We start from the raw sequence: 15474 nt of genomic DNA, 5'->3' as shown, positions 1-15474 counted from the left end.
TCCTGATGCTGAATTGCCACATTCATATGAGGAGTTGAAGTCATTGGAGCGGGGTTTGGGATTCAATTATCACAAAATTCATGCATGCCCCAATGACTGCATCTTGTTCTAGAAGGAAAATGTTAATCTTAATGAATGTCCTAACTGTAAGGCTTCAAGGTGGGTGCCTAATACACACAAGGCACGCCTTATCCCTCAAAAAGTGTTGCGGCATTTTCCTTTGAAGCCAAGATTGCAACGTCTTTTCGTGTCTGCAAAGATAGCAAGTGATATGAGATGGCATAAAGAGCAACGGCCGACTGATGAGGCTAGCCTGAGACATCCTGCAGACTCTGAGTCGTGGAAGAGATTTGATGAAGAACATAGTTGGTTCGCTCAGGATGCTCGCAATGTAAGGCTTGGGATGTCAAGTGACGGTTTCAATCCATTCAACAATATGTCTAAACCGTATAGCATTTGGCCAGTAATCCTGGTTCCGTATAACTTGCCTCTGTGGTTGTGCATGAAAGACCAATTCCTCATGACATCCCTCATTATTCCTGGGCCAAAATCTCCCGGTAATGACATCGATGCTTACTTGCAACCGTTAGTTGATGAACTGCTTGAATTTTGGGAACATGGGGTACCTACGTATGATGCCTCTACAAAGGAAACATTCATGTTGCATGCTGCTTTAATGTGGACAATTAATGACTTTCCAGCATATGGGAATCTTTCTGGCTGGTCAACAAAAGGAAAATTAGCATGTCCATCCTGTAATGTGGACACAGATTCCATCTGGTTGAAGTATGGCCGAAAACATTGTTATATGGGACATCGTCGTTTCTTGCCGCCAGATCACACGTGGAGAATGAGAAAACATTTGTTCAATGGTAGAGAAGATCAACGCATGCCACCAAGGATTTTAGAAGGAGCTGATGTTTTGGCTCAACTATAGATGCTTGGGGATGTTCAATTTGGTAAATCTGGTCGAAAGAGAAAATGCACTACGGAAGAGTTGAACTGGACAAAGTATAGCATTTTCTTCAAGCTACCGTATTGGGTAACCCTGCGTCTTCGACATAATCTAGATGTCATGCATATTGAGAAAAATATTTGTGATAACATCTTGTGCACATTAATGAACATTCCTGGGAAAACCAAGGATAATATCAATTCTCGACGTGATTTGGAGATTTTTCGCTTTAGAAAAGAATTACATTTGAAGGTTCAAGGTGAACGTGTTACAATGCCACATGCATTGTACACATTACACGGTGATGAAAGGAATAAATTCTGTGAATGGCTGGCCGATGTGAAATTTCCAGATGGATTCACTTCCAATATCTCGCATTGTGTTTCTGTACGTGATTGCAAAATCTCAGGATTGAAAAGTCATGACTGTCATGTTTTTCTCCAAAGATTACTTCCTATTGCTATTGGTGGGTACTTACGAACTGATATTGCCTTGGCCTTGACTGAACTGAGCACTTTCTTCAAGGAGTTGTGTGCCCGAACCCTAGATGTTAACCGTCTATCTCAACTCCAAATTGATATCGTCACAATTCTATGCAAATTGGAGATGATATTTCCCCCATCTTTTTTCGATGTCATGGTCCACCTAGCTGTCCACTTACCCCGTGAGGCCATACTTGGGGGTCCAGTACAATACAGGTGGATGTATCCATTTGAGAGGTATCTCGGCAAGTTCAAGCGGTATGTTAAGAACAAAGCTCGTCCAGAAGGCTCAATAGCCGAAGCCTATATTCACATCGAATGCCTAACTTTTTGCTCAATGTATCTCCAAGATATTGAGACGAAGTTTACTCGAATGGACCACAACATTGATGGTGGAGAAGCGGAGAATATAGATGGATTCAAGGTTTTCAACCAGAAAGTTCGTCTCATGGGTGTGGCTTCCAACTTGAAATTATCAGATAAACTCCTTAAGGAATCCTTAACAACTGCACTGAGATTGGACACTACCTAGAGTAAGCATCCATTATCTCTCAAGTTTGAACTTTTTTTTCTTATGGCTTTTCGTTGACACCTTACGTAACTTGCGTATATTGCTTGGGAAAATTTTGTGCTCTCCAACTGCAGGGAGCACTACGAGAAATGTAAGGTGCATAGCCCAAATTGTATCAATCAAACACATCAAACTGAGTTTCCAACTTGGTTCAGGAAACGTGTAAGTTAGCTTGCTCCCTCTCTAGTTAGATGAACTTGATATTTTCTGACTAAGTTAATTAACAAACTATAAGTAATTACCTCCCACCAATATTGTTGTAGGTTTAGGCCCAGCGTATCACCAACCCACTTGATGTGACTGATGATCTGTATGCGTTAGCTTGCGGTCCTGAACCTAAGGTTGCATCTTATGCTGCTTGCATTATAAATGGTAAAAGGTTCCATACAAAGCAGCATGAACTTCAAAGGCGTACGCAAAATTCAGGAGTGTTGGTAACTGGTGACGAAAGTACAAATAATGTTGATTTCTACAATGTTATTAATGAGATCGTGGAGTTACGCTATATGGGTTGGCGTCGGGTGTACTTGTTCATGTGTGATTGGTTTGACGTTGGTGATCCAAGACGAGGGATACGAGTTGATAACCATATGACCAGTATCAACATGGACAGAACTTGGTATAAGGATGAACCATTTGTGTTAGCATGCCAGGCTTCCCAGTGTTTTTACATCAGAGATATAAGGGTAAAAGGGAGATGGTTCGTGGTGCAAAAGTACATGAATAGGAATGTATATGATATTCCACCGGTGCCAAGGGTGTTAGAAGATATGGATGGCTCATCAAGTGATGATGATGCCTATCAAGAAAATGAATCATCATATGATTATGCACCATTGCATTGTGATGGATGTCCAGTGTCAACTCCATTGAATAGGAATGATATAGAACCTATCTTGATTGATGCACGAGAAGTCACTGGTTTGGCTGGTCAAAACATGGATTCAACAGATTTTATTGACGATGGCCTGATTGCTTCTAGTTCAGGAGATTGTTATGGTGATGGGGAATATTCAGATGACGATGACCTACCCACAGACGACGAGTTTGTGTCAGAATAGACAACCAGCTAAAAAGTTGATGCACTTAAATCACCATAGTTTACCTTTTTTGTAATGGGTATGTGGCAGATATAAATTACACAAGCTTACATGTATGTTCCTTTCAACTAAGTTATCATGCTCAAGTTACCTTTGATTGAGCAATTTGGATCAAGTAATGTATCTTTTCATAATCAATATTTTTTTCAAGTCATAGATCCTGAATGCACACTTACTATGAATATAGTTGTAATGATAGCTACCTCTAGTTCCAAATTGGTCTATCTATTTATAAGTATAGGCGCTGATATTGATTGTGTGGATTTGACAAGTAGACGTTTAATGTTTGTTTAAAACTTAGTTTCACGTGTGAGTCATATGAACAAAGTATAAGTTACCATTAACTATAACTAATAAAAGAAAACTACAATACCGGTGTTGATTTATTTCGTAATAACCATGAATTACAACCCATGTATGAGGAGACTGAACTAATAATTAAGATGATATTGTGTGTTTTATAGTTTATCTTATAACATCAAATATTTGTTGGGATTTCTAAGTTATTATGTTCCTAATATATTGATATTATTGCATCTCAGGTGGGGGGAAAAAAGACAGCGTTGCACGTGTGAGGGCAAGAAATGAGGAGCATCAACATTCAAGGTAGATATGCAACGATTGGCCTGCATTTCTTATAGCCACTTGTGTGATCTTTTTTATGTATGCTAGTTCATTGCAACAAACGAAAACCCTACTCTTTAACTTTGTTTCTCAATCATATTACAATTTTGAAAGAGATTGCTATATATATAGGTGTATGCAACAAAATAAAATATTCATCATTTGGTTTGTAGATAGTAGTCATCTAAAAGATGGGTATTAGAGTCACGTTTCAATTAAGGTGGATAATATGATTTATTAAAATGGATTGGGCTTTTTTGTAACCTTTGATTGGAATGTGGTACAAATGTAGGTGATGCGATGGGAGAGTTTTCGAGGAAGAGGGGCTGCACGAGGTATTCGTGCTCGACGATTTGTACCATACACATGTAGAGCCCGCCGACCACGTGGAGCTCGCATCGCTTCATACCATTCCACTGGCTCAGATGCAGATCCGTCAGGCTCGGATGACTCAACGCAGCCTCCCAGTCATCCATGGGAGCCACCATGTCCACCTCCAATGCCCCCACCCGGGCCGAATAGAGAATCGTCACCCGTAATAGAACCCCTACCTAATGGAGACAATATCGGTACAGCTCATAATTTCTATTCTTTTTTTCAATACAAAACCCGTAGGACATTATGTGTAAACAACAAAGATTAAATATGAAGACTGATACTCAATGTCTTTTTTTTCTATGAACTTGAAATATAGATGTGACAGCCCCCACAATGCCTGCCGCAAATCAAGAACAGCCCAAACGTAGACGTGGGCCTGCTAAGTGTATTGAGTTCGAGAAAGCGAGAAAGTACGGCAAAGTGCTTTTGAAGATTAATGACGGTGAAATAGCCCCGTGCTGCGAGAACGCATCCATGTTCACCATACGGGTAACACAAATAGTAAAACAACATTGCGACATGAGTTATGCGAGGTGGACTGATGTGCCTGATGCAGAAAAGAACGAGTTGATCGAACGTGTGAGGGTAAGACAATTGTTATTTCATATTGAGGGTAAGAAAGTGTGCGTACAATACAAGATGACATTAACGTGAACTTCATCCATGTAGGGTGACTTTGTGTTGGATTGGGATCAAGAGAATCATAGATTGGCCGTCTTAAAGCAGTTGCGTAAGCGGTTCAATGCATTCCATCACGAATTACACAAAAAATATTTATCGTACAGAAGTCACCCAGAAGCATTGGCTTCTGGGTGTACCATGGTCAACGACAACGTCTGGGTTAAGTTGTGTGAGAGGTGGGGAACCGACAAATTCAAGGTATACATTGTTTATTCAAAAAAAAAAAAACATAGGGAATTTAACAAGTCATGTACTTTTAATTTTATTATGCAACTTGTGTGTAAGCTACCATTGTGTGTTAATGGCAGAAAATTTCAGCACAAAATCAGGAGAATAGAAAGAGGCAAACCGTTAACCACACAACTGGCCGAAAATCCTTTGTTAGGATGTTGGAGAAGAAGGTACAATCTATATTAAATGGATTTTTGCCGTAACTTGTATGGTCACAACCCATTTGCTGCATTGTTTATACTGTTCCACTAATTTCATTAGACGTTTGTTAGGTTGCTCATAACATGAAGAATCACGTTGGTTAAGGTCATATCCATTTTGATAACGCATAGAAGGTTGTTTCCTATAAAAAATTGCCACATAGTTTGTACAGTTCGCTGATCTAATGAAATACAAGTTTTTCGATCAAAACATAAAGGTCTTAGATTCTAATAATAATAGAGTTGGAGACTGCTTACATAATATAAGACATAATAATTGGTTAGAAGGACCTCTTATTTAGAATTAGAGGAAAAAAATAAGAAAGATGGCTACAAGAAATGTTGCTAATTGAAGGATTTTGTGTTTTCATCTTTTTTTTTTCAGTGTAATTTTTCTGCGGGATTAATGATTTTCTCTCTCTGGATCTTGTTTATATAGATCTGGAATCTGTATGGTGTTCAATGTAGTCTGTTTTATGGATTTTGAGTAAATTTTAAAACAAATTAATTGATTATTGTGATTGGAGATAATCAATTAGCGAAATAGAGGAATCCTCCCAGAAAAATGGGAAGAAAATGGGTTTCAAGGACAGAAATGTCACATCTGGCTTCAACCATACAAAAAGGGAAGAAAAACAAATGTTTGTGTGGTTTGTGGAAGGGGAATGGGAGCAGGAAAGAGGGGAGGAGAGGAAGTAATGCTCCTATCTCTCTATCCTCTCTAGAAAGTCTTTGAAAGGAGAGATATTCTTCAGTTAAAGAGAGACTGAGAGAGTGAACTATTTTTTCATTTCCATACAATTTGTCAGTAGAAAAGCTCAAAGATGATTGATCTTCAGTATGAAGCTTTGTATGTTTATTGGTTTAATATAGTCTGAATCTCTGCCTTGCATTTGTGGAGTGCATTGTTCAGAAATGTTCATGTCCACTCATGTGCATCATAAGGTATGAAGGCCTTTAGTTTTGTATTGAAGTGTTTGTGTGGTTGTACTTATATGAGTTTTTTTATATGATTGGCCCTTTCAACAAAATTTCGATCTAATAATATTTCTAATTCCACACACTTGTAGCGGGCTACGAATGCGAATTTGGTGGAGTTCTATAAGGAGACCCGCTGGTCAAAGAAGAATGGTAGATTTGTTACCCCAGCCGCTGAAGAGACTTATGTGAGTACGATATATATTCAACACTATTTGCTGCACGAAATAGTACCTTCAATTACTTTATATTTGACTTAGTGGCTTATTCATGAGCCATAACAAGACTTAAGAATAACCATATAATTAATTTCCATGTGTAGAAGGAGATGGTTGGCAAGATGGATGGTCTGGAGCCTGAACAACGCACCGATGAGGCAGCTGCGAGTGTATTTAGGGAGGTACTTGGTCAGAGACCAGGATATGCAAGGGGGTTAGGCGAGATGGTCATCCCAGAGTCGACAAGACAACGGGACCGTGAACGAGAAAGAGAGTACCTTGCCTTAATCGAAAAACACAAGAAAGATGCCGACAATGACAAGAAAGATGCCGACAATTACAAGACGCAGCTTGAAGAAGTGAGAGATGAATTGCGAGAACTTCGTGAGCGGCAAAATGAAACTGATAAGATGATGAGGATGTTCCTCATCAATTTCCATCCTTCTCCTGGGTCTCTCCATTCTTCTAGAGAGACCCAATGAACCTCGGTTATGAAATGAGGGAAGGGGTTTTTTGTGTATTTTGGGCAATTTTTGGTAGTGAGAGATCGTGGGTAGCCAATATATAAATATATATATATATATATATATTTATCCCAAGGTTGTCTACTTTAGTGTTGTGGGAGAGGTGTGGGCAGTCGGTGGGAGTTTTTTGGACTTATATATGGCATGGAAAGTTTGGTTATAGCCAACATCATAAGTTCCAATTATCTAGACGGCTGTTGGGTAAGGATCTAAATGGTATGGGCTTAAATGAATTTTCAACACCTTGAACGGCAACCATTCTCAGGGTTATTGTCAGTGCAGCTCAATGAAGGTAATCGCTATAAGTTATGCAAGTCCTTTGATTCCTTCTCCTATGAATTTGTGGTACATAACTATTTTGTCAAATATCATATTTTCTGGTTATAAGTAATATAGGTGATTTTCTTAGAATCTGATAGGCTTTAACAAACCGTTCATTCAAGTCAAGAAAGGGAAATTTTGATGGAGCAGCTGGATTGCAAATCTAGAATGCAATTAGGTATGTGTGTGGTCATTTTCATTCCTAGCATAAAAGATCTTCAATGGCATTTTAAAGTTGGTGTACACATTTTTATAATGATACAAACATGATATCCCATTTTGTTTTTTATACACTAAAGTTGTAATTTGTTAACAGGGGACTTTCTCAAATATGTACACATGAGAGAGATGAGGGAGGGAGTGTTTGAGGTTAGAGAGACGAATGTCCTTGGTACTTAATGGTTGAAACTCTTAGAGTAATTGATCCTTTTTATTGTTCTATTTTTCTTAGAATACCAAGGCTTGGTCTCTAAATGGTCACTCTGAAGTAAATGGTGCATTTATCTCCAAACCTCAAAAATGATATTGTGTGTGTGTATTTTTTTTTATTAAAAAATATTTGTCTTCTAATTTTGTGGGATTACCACTGCGATGCAGGAAGTGTTCAACTTCATCCACCACTATCACCTCAAAGGTTTGGTTCAAAATCAGCAAAGTAAGTAAGATTTGTCTTCCATTTGTCTTCGGGAGGATGTTTAGATTTTTTTAAGTTAATCTTTTATTTTGTCATCAATATTTGTCAGAAGTGCACTTATAGGGTTCTTATGTTTTTGTTTTAAATTTTGGTACAAGTCCCTGTTTAGAAAAATTCATGACCCTAGTCAAAATATTGCAATAGGATTAGGAAGTATACGGCTAGTCAATTTTACACCTGCTGCTAAAGCTGGCAAAATAGGGCCCCTCATTGATGCATTATTTGTTACTTGCTTGGTGACACTTGTTTTTTTTTTTTATAAGTACTTGCTGGGTGACACTTGTTATTAGTTTTTAGATCATTTTCATTAAAGTGGTTTTGTGATTCCCACTTCCCCAATATGTTTTTTGGGCAAGATGCCATCAATAAAGTTCTGTATGTGCTTGATAATGTCTTCTAGATTCTGTTTTTGGTTGCTTAGAGCTGGTTTTGGTTGTGCCTTTGAGTTCACTTGGTACTTCTCATATCACCTCTTGAGGATGAGATGGAGGGATGGAATAAAGGAAGAGAAAATGAAAAATAAGAGGTTGAAATGTTAAGAGAATAGGGTCATTTTTCCTCTGCTGTTTGCATGAATTTATTTTCTTCTTTGGGTCATTTTTTACAAGTCAAGAATCGAAATGCTTGGTGAGCTGATGTTATTAGTTTTTAGACTAATTCAGAAGATAAACTGGGGTTTACGCTGTTGAGGAACAAGCTAATTTTGGGGCTTAGGGTCTTCAGCAGGTTCATGCATCTACCATATACTACAACACACACACATAAATATATATATATATATATATATATGCACAAATTAAGAGCTGATTGTTAAAAAGGAAGGGTATCAATAGTTTCTTTAATTTGTGTAAATTAAAGAAACTACTAGATTAATAATGCATGATTCCATTCTAATTCATCTTTCTTTCAGGTTGCTAGCTAGGAAGCCCGTTCACAAGATAAGACGTCCTATACAACATGCACATGGTTTTCACAAACCTAGAATTAAATCTCTATATATGCACTTAAATACTTAATTATTGAAAAGCTTTGTTGGACTGTTCCCTGAGCTGGCATAGTAGGATTTGATTGGTTTGTCTCTAAGAAACAATCAAAATTTATAAAATTGACATATTGCTGCAGAATTTTTTTTATTTTTATTTTCATTTTTAATATTGTTTTGAAACTAATATTGTCCTTGTCGCTACGACATTGGACGTGACAACCAGTTGATAGATATATTATACATGGACAATGATGTAGAGGATAGAGCAGGGGTTCACAATTCAAGTTCAATTTTAAAACTTGTTCAATTATTATCAAGCTCCCCCTTCAAACTGTAGAGTTTCTGAGGCAAAACCATCTAAACTGGTAGTTACTTGGTTTGGTTGACCAAACCACCTCCTTTTCAATTCCTCTCCTATATATAATGCATCCAACACACTAGCTAGACCAACTATATATTAATAACTGAGAAACGCTTTCTTATTCTTATATTCAATCATTAAAACAGGAAAAAGGCATTTGATGAAGTGCGCATGCAGCATCAGAGAGATGGAAAGACACTAATAAGCTAGCACCCCTAGCTGCCCTATATTTATATGTCATCATAGAAATGTTGATAACAAGTTGTTTCCTCAATACATGCAGTTCTAGCCATATATATACATTTAAAATGATGATTTATATATTTAATGAACTATTTGAATATACACCTAAAAATTGCTCAAAGAAGCAGAGATATTAAGAAAGGTCGAAGAAATGACATAGGAAAGATCAAGAGGGAGATCATGAAGGCCTAGAAATTAAAAAGAAAATGGTTTCTCATGACTGGCCTCCGAGAAGTCTGCAGATCAATCCTTAATTGGTTAAAATTTGCTTTTAACTGGGTTTCGATCAAGAAACCCTTTCTTGGTTCTTTTCCGAGAGACAAGTTGAGATCAGGACTAATATCATGTTGGATATGTCAACAACAATTTTTAACTTTGATGCTGAAGGGAAAATTTACAGGGTGATCTCTCCTGACCAAGGCTCTTCATAATTAATTCTCCTCCTAGCTAGCTTCTCCATCCCTAATAATTACTGGTTTGAGATCTTGCTATTTCCTCTGCTATTTTCATGAATTTATTTTCTACATCCAGTCATTTTTTACATTTCAACCTTGGAATGCTTGGTGAGTTGAAGTAGTATTAGTTTTTAGACTAATAACAAGTTTGGTTTTTGTTTTTCCTAACTGCAGCATGCAGTTTTTTGAGCAACAACATCTCATTTGGATGTGCATAATTTTGTTTTGTGGATTCTGTTTTTGGTTGGTTAGAGCTGGTTTTGGTTATGCCTTTGAGTTCACTTGGTACTTCTCATGTCACCTTTTGAAGTTGAGATGGAGTGATGGAATAAAGGAAGAGAAAATGACAAATAAAAGAGTTGAAATGTTAAGAGAACAGGGAATTAAATGTACTGGCTTGAGGTGAATTATTTCCTCTGCTGTTTTCTAGAATTTATTTTCTGCTTTGCTTCTGTTTGGGCTCAATTATCTAGCTAGCTATTGACTAACTTTAATCATGAGCATATGAGGGGATTCAATGGTGGAGTCTTATTTTCAGAAGAAATGAAGAAATTCTGAGGAAGACCATAAGCAAACAGTAAGAGAATTCACAATAGATTCTAACACTGAGTTGTGTAGATCTTTTTGGAATTTCACTATTAAGAATACCAAATGACCTTGGTTCTCTCAATATGTGACATTAGAGAAACCTTTATAGAAACCACGTAAAAGGTTGGGGTATAGTAGAATGATAACCTCCTGGGAAATAGTCAATTTACTGCTTATGAAAAGACCATTATAATTGCTGTGTATTTATATAACAATACACAGTAGTGAAGTTTATTTTGTTGTAACGGTATTTTTTTACTTGTTTTGTTTTTTTGTGTATCATTGCCAGATTGGAGTTGGAGATATCAAAATGGGAACTATCCAGAAATTTTGAGATTTTAAGGGCATCAGTCGTGTTGAAGCTTGTTCTACCCACACCTCATGCCCAGGTGCATATTGAAATAGCTGAGTAAGAAAAATTTCAGGTGCAGGACAATTGCCAAATATTGAATGAATGTTAACATTTTCAGATAATATTATTTAGAAGATATTTAGTAGTTGAGTTGTAGGTTTTGGATTCCAATTGGTACACCCTAGTGTAGCCCATAATTACATTAATGTGCATTCTATGTAACTGGCTTGGAATGAATGAATGTATTAGTTTATGAGCTGAAAATGTTTCCTGTTTATATGGTTCTGATTATTTTTTTAATACATACCTTATCTTAATTCAGGTCGATACTAAATATATATTTAGTGGCTGACCTGAATTTAATAACAAGTAGTGCAATATGTGTTTTCAAGATTAATTATATGTGTGAAAACGTAGCCCAGCCAAAACGGCGAATGAAAAAAAAAAAATGAACCAAATCATTTTTGTGGCGACTTAAAACTCGCCGCAATAAAAATACACTAATGCAATAAACTATTGCGCGACCATACATCGCCGACCATTATCAACGCGACTATATTTTGCGGCGATAACTTTATTTGCGGCGACTTCTCGTCCGTAGGAATAGCAAATTTCACGACGAAAACTGAGATCGCTGCGATTTTAGTCTCGTCATTTGCGGCGACTATTATCGCCATAAATTACCTCTTAGCGACGATATCACAATATCGCTGTGATTGGTAACAAGTTTTTTGCAGCGATTAACGCTATTATTTACGACGATATATATCGTCGCTTTTTATATTTCGCAACGATTTTGAACCAAACAGAACCGCTCTTTTGCGGCGTGTAAGGACACTATTTGGGGTGAATAAAACTCGCCGGAAAAAGTGGTTTTCGTAGCGAGTTTTGGCTTTCGCTGCGATGTATCAGAAAAGGCATCTTTATTTCGTCGAACGGCCAGCGATCACTATCTCGCCGCAATTGATCAAGTTCAGCGATTTATGCAAGTATTAGTGGCGATTTTGGGCGCTGCAAAAACTATATTTTCTTGTAGTGGTACTGATCTAATTAATAATGTAATATTATAAGCATGGCAAGTGTTACTGCTGTTTCATTCAAATTTGGTCATCTATATAATAATCATAATAATAATAATATAACCCACATGATCACAATAATAATAAAGTAATTTCAATTGATTGTAAGGAAGGAGAAGGTACTTCAATGGCATACATGAGCCTCCACGGCCATATGGTAATTATTAGTTGAAAATGAATTTCGACGGGGGCATAATTATTTAGAAAATCATTGCAGGAGTGGGAATCATTTTAAGGGATCATAATGGTGCAGTTGGTTTTGCTTTGAGTCGTATTAATTAAGGAAGTTGGTGCATTTCATGAGGTGGATGATGTTGAAGCTTTGGCTGTTTTTAGGGGATTCCAAATGATTTTCCATTTGGGTTTTTATGGTTTGATCCTAAAAGGGGACTCTTTGACAGTTATAGAAGCTAGCGCTCTCAATTCATGAAGGGCGCACCTAATTATATCTCTCCACAGGGATATATATATATATACAGTACTTGATAATTGAAATTCAGTCTCTTCTTCAGCGCTTTCAAAATTATAAGATTTTGCATGTTAGATGACAGGATATTAAGGTTGTTCACTCGCTAGCAAGCCATGCGATGATGATCGATGATACAAATTGAAACAATTAAGGTCATGACACTCTTGTCCAGAATTTGTTACGAATAGAGTATTATTGGATGCTGGCACGTAAATTGTAATATGTACATCATGGTATTTTCATTTGTGAATGAAAGCTGACTTTTTATCAAAATGAAAAAAAAAAGAAAAAGAAACGAATCATGAATTTGAAACAACCCTACGCACTTTCCACAAATCATCAGAGGGTGCATGATGAATACCGGAAATTACAGATATGTACAATGCTATATATATATATATTGTTGATGTGGTAAAAATTGCACAATATGCCAAAAGGGGAGAAAGAGTCATTCCTGGCCCATTAAGACGACTTGGGCCTCGTTCGGTGTTGTTTGGAACCCCAGGCAGTATTTCGGTACGGTTGTATGGTGGCAATGCGTACGTCCATAGTGGTGAATAGAAAACATAAGTACAGAGAAATAAAAGAGATGAACACATAGGTTTACATGGTTCGGCATAATGCCTACATCAACGAGCATTTGGCGAGGAGAAACCCACTATAATATTCTTGGTTACAATCTCTCATAATCTCTCATTCCTCAGTGTACAATGGTAGCTTCGGATACATTTACTGAAGAAAAATCGGTCACTGGAGCTCCCTGTTCTGAGTTTCAAGAAGAAGTTGAAGAGGAAGAAAATTGAAGAAGAAGAAGAAGAACCTCCCCCGGAAGTCGTCCAAACCCTCCTATTTATTTGATTTCTTTTCCCGCATACTTCCCTCTGATATGGAAAACTGTTTCGTGTGCGACCACCCTTATAGCCCCACTGTACTGCGACCCCCTTGCCCATTCCTCCCAAAATAGCCCATGACTCCTTTACTCTCCCCCTCCACGGCTTACCACCCCAACACACACAAAACAAATTAGGCTTTTTCTCACAAACAGTTTTGTCACAATTAGTCTATATTTGTGTCGGAAATGACTTTTTCCCACCACGTCAAGTTGTAGTTGACTCCCTGGAATTACATCCTAAGATATAGTACTTAATCTTGCGAGCAAAATGTTCCTCAGAAATAAGAGTATTTTTGGCGATTCTTTTCCTCACAAAAATGCAAACTTTAATCGCAAAAAGTATGCCAACCATGGTTAACTGGGGTCGGAAATACTTAACTGACGTGGTGGATATCACAGGAAATATGCATTTGCGACAAAAATAGTATTTCTCGCGATTTATGATCACCGAAAATAGTCTTTTATGAAATTAAAAAAAGACTATTGATAAAACAGCATCAGAACCTTATACCTAAAATACAACAAAATGTGAATAATATATTATCAATACACTAACGTCGGTAATAATATATTATGCACTTAAGTATAGCTGAAAGCAAAAGAAACTAGAAAAGCTTACAACTGCAGAAAAGTGAAACTAGAAAAGTTTAGAATTGCATTAGACCACATTGACTAAGTACACGTGTGGAAATCTCTAGGCTTACAAATAAGAGACAACAAAAAACTGAAGAAAAAAAAAAAAACTGCTCTGATTCAGTCAAATATAGAAAAAAACTAGATGCTCTAGGCTTACAAATATGAGACGACACAAAGCACATCACATATGCGCAATTAAAATTCAGTCAAATACAGAAAACAAACCATCTGCTCTAATTCAGGAGAACTTCTCCAATTTCAACAGCTTCGCTTACTTGTTCTAAAATTGACAGTCTTGCTTGTTTGAGAATGCACAATATACAAAGCATTTCAAACAAAAAACTGGGTACAAATGGACAGAGCCCTTAGAGTATGAGCATCATCAAACAAAAAAATGACTATGGGTAGAGCCCTTAGAGTATAAGCATCATCAACATCAATATAACACAAAAATATTAACCAAAACATATGGCGCCTATTGTATAGGGAGCAAAACGAAACAAGTCATACCTCCCGATAACAATTTCTAGATGAGCGTAGGAAGTAACGCTGCAACAATGACTAAACAGCATCACTGCAGTACCTATTTAATAAACTTTTCCTTAATATTAATCAATCATATGGATAGCTGGCTAACTGGGATGATAAACAAAGAAAAAATGATAAAACCTACTGACTAGTATTATTTTGACGTTGGTCAACAACACTATAACAACTACAAAGGAGAAGGGCCAGAGGAAAAATCTCACTCTCTTTCTCTAAAGTCTCGGTCCCTCCCTCAAGTTAGCTTTCTCTCACCGTATTCTCTTTTTCATGGGGTGTTTCGTGTTTCATCTGTGGGGTGTTTCAACGCACCGTTTCATTATTGTACACGTGGAGGGATGGTACGCGGAAGGTTCCCAACCCCGGGTGCAAGTAGAGTTTTTGTTAAAAATATAATCCTTAGATAATTATGACTCAATTCTTTTGGATAGGTAAATGGGGCTAAGAATTCGTATCCGTACTAAATATTGGCACCACACTTCGTATTGCACCAGCACTTTTTGCCATATTGCTTCAAGTAAATGAGTGACTGAATATTTCAATATCTTGCAGCATTCTTTCTGCAAACGACTTTAACGGCACAATACCAGAAACATTTGGTAACTTAAAGAACTTGGTGGATTTGTAAGTGATGCTATTTGACATTACTATATGGAGATATAGCTTTTAGAATTAAAAGATTCTTAAAACTTAAGCTACTCTCTGCAGTAGGATAGAGGGGAGCAGAATATCAGGGAAAATACCTGATTTTTTGGGAATTGGACGGAACTTGACAGACTCTGAGTATTGTACTTCATTCCTTTTATCTGTCATCGTTTCCCTCTTTGATATATGAATTTGAATTTTTTTTTTTTTATCTGTTTTTATTATCTAAGGACTCTGTTTGCAGTGATACGCAAGGCACGTCCATGGAG

The 15474-nt window shown here is 37.1% G+C and overlaps 1 protein-coding gene and 1 long non-coding RNA gene across 2 annotated transcripts in view; both read left to right on the top strand.

Annotated features, from left to right (window-relative positions):
* Positions 1–15474, top strand: part of LOC108982819 (receptor-like protein 15) — a gene marked incomplete at its 5' end in the record, with an annotated part of 55138 nt that overhangs the window by 13186 nt on the left and 26478 nt on the right.
* LOC118348714 lies at positions 7360–11147 on the top strand. Its single transcript, XR_004801691.1, has 3 exons — positions 7360–7441; positions 7861–7918; positions 10879–11147. It is a non-coding gene; the product is annotated as an uncharacterized LOC118348714 (long non-coding RNA).

Source organism: Juglans regia, chromosome 6 (assembly GCF_001411555.2).
Source record: "Juglans regia cultivar Chandler chromosome 6, Walnut 2.0, whole genome shotgun sequence".
Taxonomy (NCBI): Eukaryota; Viridiplantae; Streptophyta; class Magnoliopsida; order Fagales; family Juglandaceae; genus Juglans; species Juglans regia.
This window is presented reverse-complemented; position numbering and strand designations above follow the sequence as displayed.